The following is a 12,092-nucleotide window of genomic DNA, read 5'->3' on the forward strand; positions in this document are numbered from 1 at the left end:
TTTTTGCAAAGAATGACAAATTGTGATTATGTCACTTGTCTACTTGTGATACAAATCACTATAATGCGTCAATCCTTAAAGAGACAAAGGTAACACTATAATATATCAAAAACTCACAGTTTTCACTATACATATAAGTATATTATGTAATTCAAATTGAAAAAAAAATCTATATAAAAGTACAAGAGAGAAAGAGAGAGAAAGATTATTTACATATTTTTTTATTTTTAATATTTCTAGTGCTATATATATTCACATCAGAAAGAAAAATGTTTTGAATGTGCTTCGTCACACACCGGCTGGGTAGCAAAAAAATGTATAAAACATAATTTTGATTAACCTCTCGACGCTTTAATTAACTTTAATAATCTCAGCCATTTCAAATTTTTATAAAAGCCTTTCGCATCACGCTATGCAAGTGCGCGATGAGACCGACAAGGGAAACATCAGTAATAACTCGAGATACATGTCGCACCGTATTGCATCGCGCGGTCTTTTGTACGTTCGTTTCTTTTCATGGTATTATACACATCCCGCAAACAACCCGGTCTTCATTACGCGGCAGCCGAATATTAGAAAATCACGGCTACAGCCGTGAAAGCGCGGCGAAAATTACACGAGCACCTTTGTCGACGTTCTCGCGCGAAACACTCGCCAATGTCAGACTTCAGACGGCCTTTTTCATTTCTGTCATACGCAGATCTTGACAAAGACACGAATCGTTCACGGAAAGAGCACGCATTAGCGGTAAAAGGATATACTGATTCGGATATGCTCAAGTCATTTGAGATTTCTCATTTTCAATTTTACACAGGAAACACAAAGTGATATAGTTTCTAAAATTATAAAGAAATATGTTACAATTTCTCGAAGGAATGCTCTATATTCGAGAAGTACGATCTTAGCTGCCCCCTTCGAAAGATATAACACGACGGGCAAAGTAATTGGTGGGAGCGCACGGCGATGATTACAACGCAACGGCGACATCAATGATTCACGGCGTTGAAATATTTCATTTGATGGCGCGTTTAAAACTCCGCAAGGAGCGCCGAGAGGGCAAGTTTGCATTACTATTTGCGATAATAGAGAATGTACCCGTCTTTTGACCATCTCATAAAATTCACCCCCCCCCCCCCCCGAGGGAAAACATCTCGCATCATACGAAACAACGTTCCAACTTTTTGTCTAATTCAGAGCTATAAAACTCCAGACTTAAAACTCATCAGATTCTTTCGTCTTCCTCCCTTCCTCCCTTTGATCAAAATATATTGTTTGACGAAAAAAAGTTGTATTAAAGAATCTTTTAACCGTAACTACGTCCGTAAATTCTATTTAATCTGGGATATGAATATGGATCGTAAAAAAACTCGATTATCTTGAAGAATCCTGTATGTGTGCGTAATTTTCATAATTTTCCACAATTTTTATCTACAAGATGGTCCCCATTTTGTGGTAAAACTGTTTAATGCACTGCATCAAAATATTTTCTTTAAAGTACATAATTTGCAATAAATTGCACTTGCAGAAACGAACGTTTCACATGAGAAACAAGCTGATAATTCGACGCCAGTGCGAGTCAGTTCTCGACCTCTCATTCTGCTGAGGTGTCTCCGGCGCGTGTTTGCGTATGTATACGTACACACATCTACGTGCATGCATGCGTTTTCGTCGACGCAACGCGCACAAGCGCGCTTGGAAACCCGCGCTTCCAAGGGAAACCGAAGCACTACCCTTAATGACTCCGACGACAACCTGCCGGCTCCGCACTTACCTCGCCTCTCCCTTTATTTATAGACGCAGTCAGTAAAGGAGCAGAAGGAACGGAGGAGAAGATCAAGCGAACTTGTGTCTAGAGGAAGACAGTCTTCGCGGACGCGCAATTCGTTTCAGAAAATGAGAAATATATGGTACTCTGGATGTCCGCCCATCCACGCGACACCCAATGCAAGTTATAATGATATATAGAGTATTGATCCATAAAAATTCTCAATACATTTCTAGATAGGGAGTATAGCACTAGGAAGATATTACATATTTCTTGCAAAGCTAAAACCAAAAGACAGTTCTGGTAATTTTTAAAAAATATTTAAAAACTGGAATTTATAAGAATATTCTCGCTTATCAATTCTCGCGTATAATATTAATTACATTAATATTATTATTATTTAATATATAAAAATATATTATATCAATATTTAAATAAATAATATAAGTTTGTGAGTATATAGAAAGATTTGTCATTCTTTCCATAACTTTTTTCTTTTATGACGAGCATATTGATACCCAGCACGACATATTCGTAGTAATATATTACTTTATATATATATCTAAAAATCACTTTTATTTCGAAATCGATCAGCCCTCGAGCGTCACTTTAGTCTCAATTAATCGATTATTTAATTATACAAAGGACCGGGTACTAATTTTCTTCAACAATGTCGATGCGAAAGTGACAAGATGGTGAAACTCCAGCAACTGAAAGATTAGTCATGTTATTTTTACCGGTTTCCAATCCAAGAAATTCCAAGAAAACGAGAGAGGAAGATATAAAGAAAAAGAGAAAGCGTTGAAAACAGTGGAGAAAACAGTCGGCTAGCGCATTCATGATCGGTTATCTTTTCATCGATTCCTTGTTAAATGTCAAATCATTTTACTTTTACGAGCCTTTACGAGCCACTAATGAACATTGCGTAGTCGGCTGAGTCAACGTACGAATGTGCATGTTTCCGCAAAATATGCGATGAGTCAGACGTACAACTTCGATGTGTGTGAATGTACAGACTTAAACAATATAGAAGAAAATATATAATAAAAGTATGAGCTGTGTGCACGCACATAAGTCGGATATTTAATCTCACGAATGTAACATATATTATATTCTAAATATGTGTTATGTGCATCCAATTGATATAAAAACAAATTGTGCAAACCATTACAAATTGAGAAAACTTTTGTATTTTTCTAAACAAGATCATGCGAGATTATATCTCGACATTTCAAACACTGAATCCAACTCTTCTTAATTTTATTTTATTTTTTTCATGTAACGTGTAATTAAGTATAAAATAAAATAAGCGTTTGCCAATATAACTAAAATGGTATAGAGTTGAGAAAGTTACGTGCAATCCAGAATATAATTTCGATTGCAGAAGTGCATTAGAGCATTGATTGCTCATTATCACTAACCAAAATGCGCGATACATTGCGCAGTATACCTAACTACTAACTACTTGACGAGAGTCTCGAAGTGCCATTATCATTGCCGTCGTCGCCGTCATCATCATTCGTCGTTGCCACCATCGTGTTTTCATCGACATGGAAAACACGCACCCTCCAGGCCCTCTCGTTAAAAACGCGCGCCCAGATCCGGGGGTATTACGACGAGCGATTCGCGGTAACGAGTGATTTACGATCGTGCTTCCCGCGGGCAGGAAATTCGTTAGGGCAATCTCTGGGATTCGAGAGATGGGCTACCGCATGCACCGCATTACAACCCCCGAAGATAATGTTAACGAGTCCGTCGGAGACGAACGAGCGCACTAGCCCGCGTCCGGCTCCTCCTTAATAACCGTATGCCGTGACCTCCCTTCTAGCTTTTCGATAAAGCGCAATAGATACGTTTTGCACTTCGCATATAAAGAGCGTGCCATGTGATTCTGTTTTATCTACGAACACACTCTTTGACTTCAACATCAATAGTCTTCGAGTGATAAGTTTCTTTTAGATATATCTAGAAATTTTTTAGGACTTTTATGAATAGGTATATGAATTTTGTAAAATTAAGTGGCGAAAATCTATGTTTTTTAAATAATCACTGCAATAGCTATGTATTGTATCACATGTGCCTAATGACATAATTTATTTCAAACTACAGTATTCACCGCAAATAACCGAGTTTTCAGCTATCTTGTATACTTCTCTTGCATCGTTACAACGAAAAAAACGGTAGATAAGCTTTATTCCTATAATACTTTAAGTGCAAAAAATGTATCTCCTCAAGAAATTGCGAAATAAGGATCACTGAAAGTGAAAAGCGCTTGATTATAAAAAAGAGGAAGAAAGAGTTCGCGTTGAGAAATTTTTCCCCACCAGATTTAGTCGCAGCGTTATATTTAAAAAATCGCTGTTTTTAAATTTTTTCTTTTTTCTTTTGCTGCAGATATTCATAAGTCATAGGCATTATTTTGCATTACAAACAGTACACCCTAGGAGAATTATCTTTCTCTAGCCCTGTTATGAAATTTCATAAACTTCTGTTAGATATAATTTTCGTTTGCATTAAGTTATCAAGTTACCAAGTTATAAACCATTGAAGCTAACCGGTTTCTGCAAATTGCGATGTAAGATAACAAACAGCTGACAAAGCCTTATTAATTTCAAGCAAATTTGATTTTATAAAAAGAAAATGATTTATTTAATAATAATTATAAATAATTAAAGATACTTAAAGACGAAGTCGTTTGCAATCAAAATATATGCATCATTTTAATGTTATTTATTATACAGAATAACTTACAACTACCGCTTTATTTTCAATTATTTACAACTTAAAAACTACCGGTGCACCGGTGAAACAGCCATACTTCTCGAGGTCTATTCTTTAGTATCTGTAATTCAAAGAAATGGCGACAGTTCTAGAGCACTGTGCACATTCAATGGTACCTAGGAAAGTCTACTTCGTCCGAGTCTAAACTCAACTTCGTCCGGAGGAATAATACCGCAATACTACGGATCTGAAAAGTGCGACGGTGGGCAAGATGTTTCACCGACACATGCAGTTTGCCAGTATTCGACAATGTTCGGAAAGCCGCGCGTAGCTCGAATAAGTTGTTTTGTTGCTAACTAACCCAGTTTAACCAGCACGTAAATTGTTGAGTAAGTAGCACAAATCGTTATCCGACGTACGTATACCTGTATCGCTGCCTGGATGGACGCCATGATGTTACCGAAACCTGACAGAGATTTATTGCATCTGCCGCGCCGCGCCGGTATGAAGTCGCCGATCCGCGCGGCACTAGGACGGAAATGCAAGTGTAAACGTCATCAACGTACGCGGAAATGGCAGCGGTGAGCGCCGATGCGTGGAAACACGGAATTTCGGTGAAAAATAACGAAAATAGAGTCGCGCTATTATGTATTCTCCAAAAAATGCTGTAACTCTACCTCGATATTTTTTTTCCGGGAAGAGAATCGGAACTTGCAAACCTTTTCATTCTGTGTTTCAGATCAGAGCTTTTACGATTCCTGGAAAATTAATTGTCTATTCCGAAAGATTTCTATAAAGATGTAAAATCATAGAAGGCACCACATCATGGGTGACTAAAACCCGCGCTTTATTTAATCTGAGCAATATTTGAGCTGCCAACCACATCGACATACCGCTAGCTAGAATTTTGGTAACAGATAGCGGCGTACTTTTAATTTCATCTAAACAATAGTTTAAGTCAACAAACGCTTTCTAAATAATCGAACAATAGTGGTTTGTGTGTACGAGAACGAATTGAGTAAGTTCCTGTCTAAATATCAGACAAGTCAGATCGATCGACCGGTGTAATCTGCGATATAAATGTACGCCATCCTATTTGGAATAAAGTCGAATGATAATTCTACTTTCTATAAAGGGAAAAAAGAAAGAATTTGTTTAAATTTGTCGAGGCCAATTTTCGGCGTTCTTCTCTTATTACATTTCGTATATTTAACACATCTGGTTTTTTTTTAACAGTGAACGGACAGAAATCCATTATTCATAGATATTGCACGCGACCCCGCGTTTTCTTTTGTTGTTTAAAGAACCGACAACATAATGGACAAACAGCTCGCGCAGCATGGCGCCCGATGGAGCGTACGATATTTATTAATGCAACAGAGAATTATGTGCGACGAACAATTGTAATTTATTGACCAGCAGCACGGCCAGGCGCGAAAACTGCAATTGCAATTTTGCACGGCGCGATGCACCGCACGTCGCACGCATTATTTAAAATATACGGCGCGCGGACAACTGGTCCAGAATAATGACAAATATATTATTAGGCCATGCGCGAAATGACGCGGGTCACGGATAGAACAGCCATTACGATGGCCGATGTAATTAATATGTAATCTCATGTGTTGCGGATGTTCCTTCGTACATGACCGACTTAAAAAGTGATTTCCCTGCCACAAATACTCTATTTATTCATTCCATCCAACCGATAGAGTACGAATCGTGAAAATTGTTACAATAGAAAATTCTTTGTGTAAGATAAAGAAAATGCAACAGAAAATGATGCAGTTACTTCATGTAATCATCTTTGTAGTTGAAAAATAAACGTTATTGAAATAAAACATATAGAGAGAAATTGTGGCTATATCAAGTGAAAACATAATCATTATTTAAGGAATAAATGCATATAAAACTCAATTATACAAAATTTATAACCACACACCTCATTATAATATGACACATATTCCCGTGAACAATAAAATATAATAAAACTTCTGTTTAAAAATTTATACTGCGACATTGTCGGAGTAATATATTATAATTATAAGAGAGAAGAACATATATTTCATAAAATAATATTTCTATTTTGCATAGATTTATTTTGTAAGCTTCTGATCAAAATTTTTCACGTATCCTCTCCTTAATCTCAATACTGATCATTGTGTCATTGTGTGAGCCTTAACTCTTGTCTATCAAAAAGAATATACAAAAATTACTTAATAAATTTGATGTCAGAAAATTCGGAGTACCGTTTCTGATCGTCAGTTATACACTGCTATTACCGGCCTCGCGCGCTTTTCCTCCAGAATATGACGGGAACGTTACTAATTTGATTAAGCTCATCGCCTCTCGCACCCCTCTCCTTTCTTCCGTTAATGCAATACGACCGCATGAATGCTCCAGCCGGTATGTATGCGTGTGGGTTCGCGTGCGTGTACGCATTAATGTGAGCATCGTATGTGATTTTCTGGCGAACCGCGCCGCCCCGAACTATCGGAGCGTGGAGGCCGCTTCTCGACTAAAGGGAATGCCACCGTTGTTGCAGGTGCGCGACAGCACCCGGCGAAGTTTCGACGCGCGTTGACCCGGCGGGGGTGCGCACGAGGGGCGCAATAATTCCCCGGCGACGGCACCGCGCCGTCCCATCCCCGCCGGAAGTGGAACGCGCATCCGCTCTCGCCGATAGCCCGACCCCTCGTTAAGATGTTTCTCTCGCCCCTTCTCGAAATTCGCGGAGGTCGCAGCCATAAATTTTCCGAAATTTCGCCGGCACCGAGTATCCCCCCTTCCTTCTCCCTCATGCCTACCCTCTACGCGACGCCGCCCCTTGACGGCGCGTAGTTAACACCCGATTATCGCTGGTGGAAAACACAGCAATTGATACAGACTTCCGAGAAAACTTGTGACTGCGTCGCGTTAAATTGTCTTCCACGGCAGAACGATAAAGAGAACGAAGCACGAGGCTTCTTATAGTATTTTAAGTCGTAAAGTTAAATACGAGTTCTTTGCAAAGTTCATCCTGATATATTCTTGTCAGATCGTAACTAATTAAATAAAATAGATAATATTTAAAGCTAAGCGTACTGAAAATGACTTAATTCATAAATGATAATTATAGGTACCTAATTTATAAGATTAAGACGTAATAAGAATAAATAATTTTGAGGCACATTTTTCAGACCGTAATTAATTTAATTAAATATAACAATTATTCCTAAGTGTACTGAATGATTTACTTCGTAAATACTCAATTCATAAGATAAGAATATGATCAGATTGAATATGGAAAAAAAGGATTAGCTACTATAATAAATTTAGTTGTAAAATTGGGATAACTAACAGTTTTTGCAGCGAGAACTAATTTAGCAATAGTAGCAAAACTTTAAAAGAAAGGTATTGCTAAATTATAGCTCTCGTTGCAAAAAATGTTAGTTATGTCTATTTTACAACTAAATTTGCTACAGTAGCTAATCTTTTTTTTCCGTGAATAATTTTGAGACACATTATACGTTTCACGTATTTTAAGGGAAGACAAAATGCGTCCATGATGTTAAAAATGAAACGGTTAAGTTTAGATCTTGGCCGCTTGACGTACTTCTCTCTGTACAGTCGTCGAATAGATCTTGTGAAAATGCGTATTGTGGATTTCTCGCGCGATTATAATCTTCACGAATTACGAAGCAGTTTCTCCTCGTATTATCCTCCATCGGACTGACCATCTCGGCGACAGTCGAGACGACAGTGTAAAGGCGGCGACGGAGCAGGTAAACTTAATTAATAGAATAAATTTAGCGAGGATCGTAATCTTGCCAACATTTACCTTCTTGCCGCGCGCGAGTGCGAGGGAGAGATACAGAAAGCGGCGACACGGGGCGAAAGCTGCATCGCGCGACGCGCGAATGTGGAATTCCGGGGGTGATTTACGTGAGTGGCCGCGATCACGACTAACGAGAGCCAATGTCAGCTATACTTTCGCCACTGGAAAATTCCGGCGAATGGCGCGAGAAAAAAAAAACGATAAGACCGCACGGTCGACGTCGCGCGATAGAAACTACTTCCGGTGTGTCGCTCTCTTTAATTGCGCGAGCCTGTGGTGAAAATGAGTGACACTAGCGAGACTAATGAGTTCCGCGAAGTTTCCTCAATTAGAGCAGTGGCTGGCGCGCAAGATGGCCGTTTCTTGTAATCGAAAAATTCTCGAATGCCTCGCGAAAAATTCGTATCTTCTAAATATTTTTCGTATACGCTTCATTACAGTGAAGAGTATTAAAAAATTCAGAGTTTTATTGACCATTCAAATATTTGTCAGAATATTTTTATATCAGGTTATTTTATGTAGGATTTAATCAAAGTTTTATAATTTGATTAAACAGTAAGTAATTCAAAATAGCGAGTAAAAGAGTACTTTATATGCATTTTTTACATCACATAATGGCGCTATCGTCATCATTTCAAGAATACGTGAGTAATTCCGCAACTAATAAATAATAAATAGCAAAACGCTTACCGCATAACTATTCCGCCGTCGCCCAATGCCATCCAAGTCTGCCTCTTTTCTCTTACTCCTCCGTTACTGTTTTTTCTTCACGGTACTCACACAACGCACTCACTCGCGAAAATACTGTTAATTACATTGGCGTGCGCATTAATCATCAGATTACGGCGAACTGGTTCCTATTCGCGGCGTTTTACCAAAAGTTTGAAAAATAATAATATTTCTATCTTATCTAATCCGACAATATCCGAAAATATAATTGAAGAAGCGGGTATTATCCGCGTAATTATTATAAACAATCTATAATTTCCACTGAATATCGCTACGGCTTCGATTTAAAGCGAATAAGTTACGTAAAATATTTTCCTCGATACGGTCACAAGTAATTAATTGTAAGATTTACAATAATTTACATAGTGACACGAGTTGCTCATCGCTAAGCATTCGTAGAGAATGATTTCGTTTTTTCTCATACCTATCGCGATCGCGTTTCGAAGAGTGGTACAATAATGAACGGAGCTAATGCCTGCGTGCTCGAGTCTTGTCGCGCGAATGATAACAAGATGAACGCGCAAACACGCATACCACGATACACACCGTAAAAAAAAACAAGTACGGGTCGTCGAGCGCGCCGGCCGTATCAGCCAATTTATCGTTACCACGAAATATTCATGAAATTAAGTAATGTAAGTATACCGAATTCTTTTCCTCGGATACCGAATTAATTATAAGCGGTCGGTACTATCGATTGCTATACTTTCTATTATGAACTATTCGGATTTGTATGTATAGTGTCTTGCATTGTATTTTAAATTTTTCGCCGACTTTTTTTTTATACGATGTGCCTGTCATTTTCAATTGGCTAACGCACGAGATAATATCGGAATCTGAATCGAAGGATCATTAAAAAGGCAATTGACAATCGCGAAGCAATTTATAAGTTCTATATCCCGCTTTGGTTTTTACTTCCAAAAGAATGCGCTATATAACTCAAAAGCAGGATTGAAAGCGCCTACGCTACTATATAACCAAAGAGGAGCTTAACCTCCAAATAAAAATACTTCCAAGAGATAAATCGCGTGAAGAGAAATATAGCGGTTTTATTATAACGCCGTCAACTCTTACGAATTGTTGATCATGTTAGTTCGAATTAATCAATCGTGTGAATCACCATTCGGCGAGTAATCACAAGGTAGCATCGCATTCTGAGGAACGGTGCGACGATACGTGGAGCGGCACGCGCCACTTCATACCCGTCCGAGGCACGCCATACGAATGGCAGGTGCCGGCGCCGCGCCGCGCGCCGCGCGCCGCGCGCCGCGGCGACCTTGTATACGCAACGGCGCGCATACGTCATAGATATAAAAACAGTACCACCCTCCGAGTGCTATGCCATGAAATATTTAACGTTACATTTGAAATATATACATGCCGAATATTTCGTTTCTTATATTTTGCAGTCGATGGGTCACTATCGCACATCAAAGCAAATGTTTCTCTGAAGAATGAGAATCTTTTTAATTTTTAAGAGGAAAAGATTGGACAAATATTTGATCGAATCAATTTATTTGATTATCACTTTGTTTGATTATCACTCGTTGCTTTTCAAATTTTTACGTCCCAAAAAGGATGAAATTGTGTAATGTTAATAAATCAAAAATTGTGATTTTAATAAATCGAAAATAAATAAAATTAAATTGAACGCGGAAAATATAGCGATACATATTCCTGATTTATTAAAATCACACAATTTTATTCCTCTTGAAATGTAAAAATTTCAGGAAAAATGTAATAATAAATTAATTTTTATTTCCCGATTAAAACAAAGATAGACATATTATTCTTGAAATTTGGATTTAAAGTTAGATATCAATTTCAACTTTTTTTTAGAACGTAGCTAATTCCAGTTTTTCTTTTAAAAAAGTATTAAATAATTTGTAGCATTGTAGCAATTAAAATTAATCACATGTCGATATCGGTTGACTGCTAGTCTATCTACATATATATAAAGCAAATGTAATTGCGCTACAATTACATGGAACAGATCTGTTTAATCTTTAAAATGAGCTACAGGGTTTTTTCTTAAGTCACGACAATTTCACTCTAGGAAAAAATATATAATAAGATGCGAAATATGACACTGATTTTAAGTCATTATTAACGTCTCATGGCCCTCTAAAAGTTAAGCGTTTTTTCTTGCATTTTACGCTTTAGGTACTTGAACAATGGAAACTAACATAAAATAAGATAGTTACATTTAGTGTCAAGCCTATGATAAGAATGTCTAAAATGAAAAAGATCGATTGTTTCTCTTCGTCACACAAGTTCGAGCGAAACCAGCCTGCGAAAGGTGATAGAAAGCGGCATGGCAGGTCTCACGATTTATCGCGGAACGAGAAGAGTGAAAATTATTAGACCCATTAAAGATTACGCGATACCCTCTGAACTCTAGGTGGTACTCGACATTACGACGACGCCAAGTACGCCGAGGGGATCAATTCTTTCGCGCCGGCGAGAAAGCGCGACTTTATTTATCACGCAGAGTAACAACTTCCGCAATTTTCCGGCAACCTTTTCCACGTACTCGTCTCCTTTCGCTTTTCCTCTCGGCATTTCAATCCACGTCCGCAACATGATGATGTAAATGTTGATTAAATCGACATTTATTTTTCCAAATAAATATAATAAACAATCTAAACGATAACAAGTGTATAATATAAATATGTGCAATTTAATACATTAAAAAACAATTGCTAAAATAAAATCTCTTTTATTTGCACGTAATTTAAGCTCGTATAATTTTGAGTATAAGACATTAACAGACGAATAAAGTAAAATTTTACTTCAAAATTTCTAGATAAAAATTAAAAACACGGGAAAATTGTAGAAAACATCGATTAACAAGAGACTCGTGCAAAATTGATCGGAGTAAACCAGCACAGCGCGAAGCTCTTATATAATAGCGATATAAAAAAATGCGGGGCGTATAATTATGTTTTCCTGAGCGATACCAAGAGCGATAGACAAGAAAGTGGATTTTATCTTTATGATACGCCGAGCGCGTAAAGCATCGCGGGGTGATGTCGTTACGGGGAAAGAACGCTCTTTTCC

General features: G+C 37.8%; 1 pseudogene; it reads left to right on the forward strand.

The window, feature by feature from the left end:
- LOC139771491 (insulin-degrading enzyme-like) overlaps nucleotides 1-12,092 on the forward strand; it is a 42,881-nt pseudogene that overhangs the window by 29,611 nt on the left and 1,178 nt on the right.

Source organism: Temnothorax nylanderi, unplaced genomic scaffold, assembly GCF_030848795.1.
Source record: "Temnothorax nylanderi isolate EJ_2023f unplaced genomic scaffold, tnyl_v1.0 TNYL_tig0040_pilon, whole genome shotgun sequence".
NCBI lineage: Eukaryota > Metazoa > Arthropoda > Insecta > Hymenoptera > Formicidae > Temnothorax > Temnothorax nylanderi.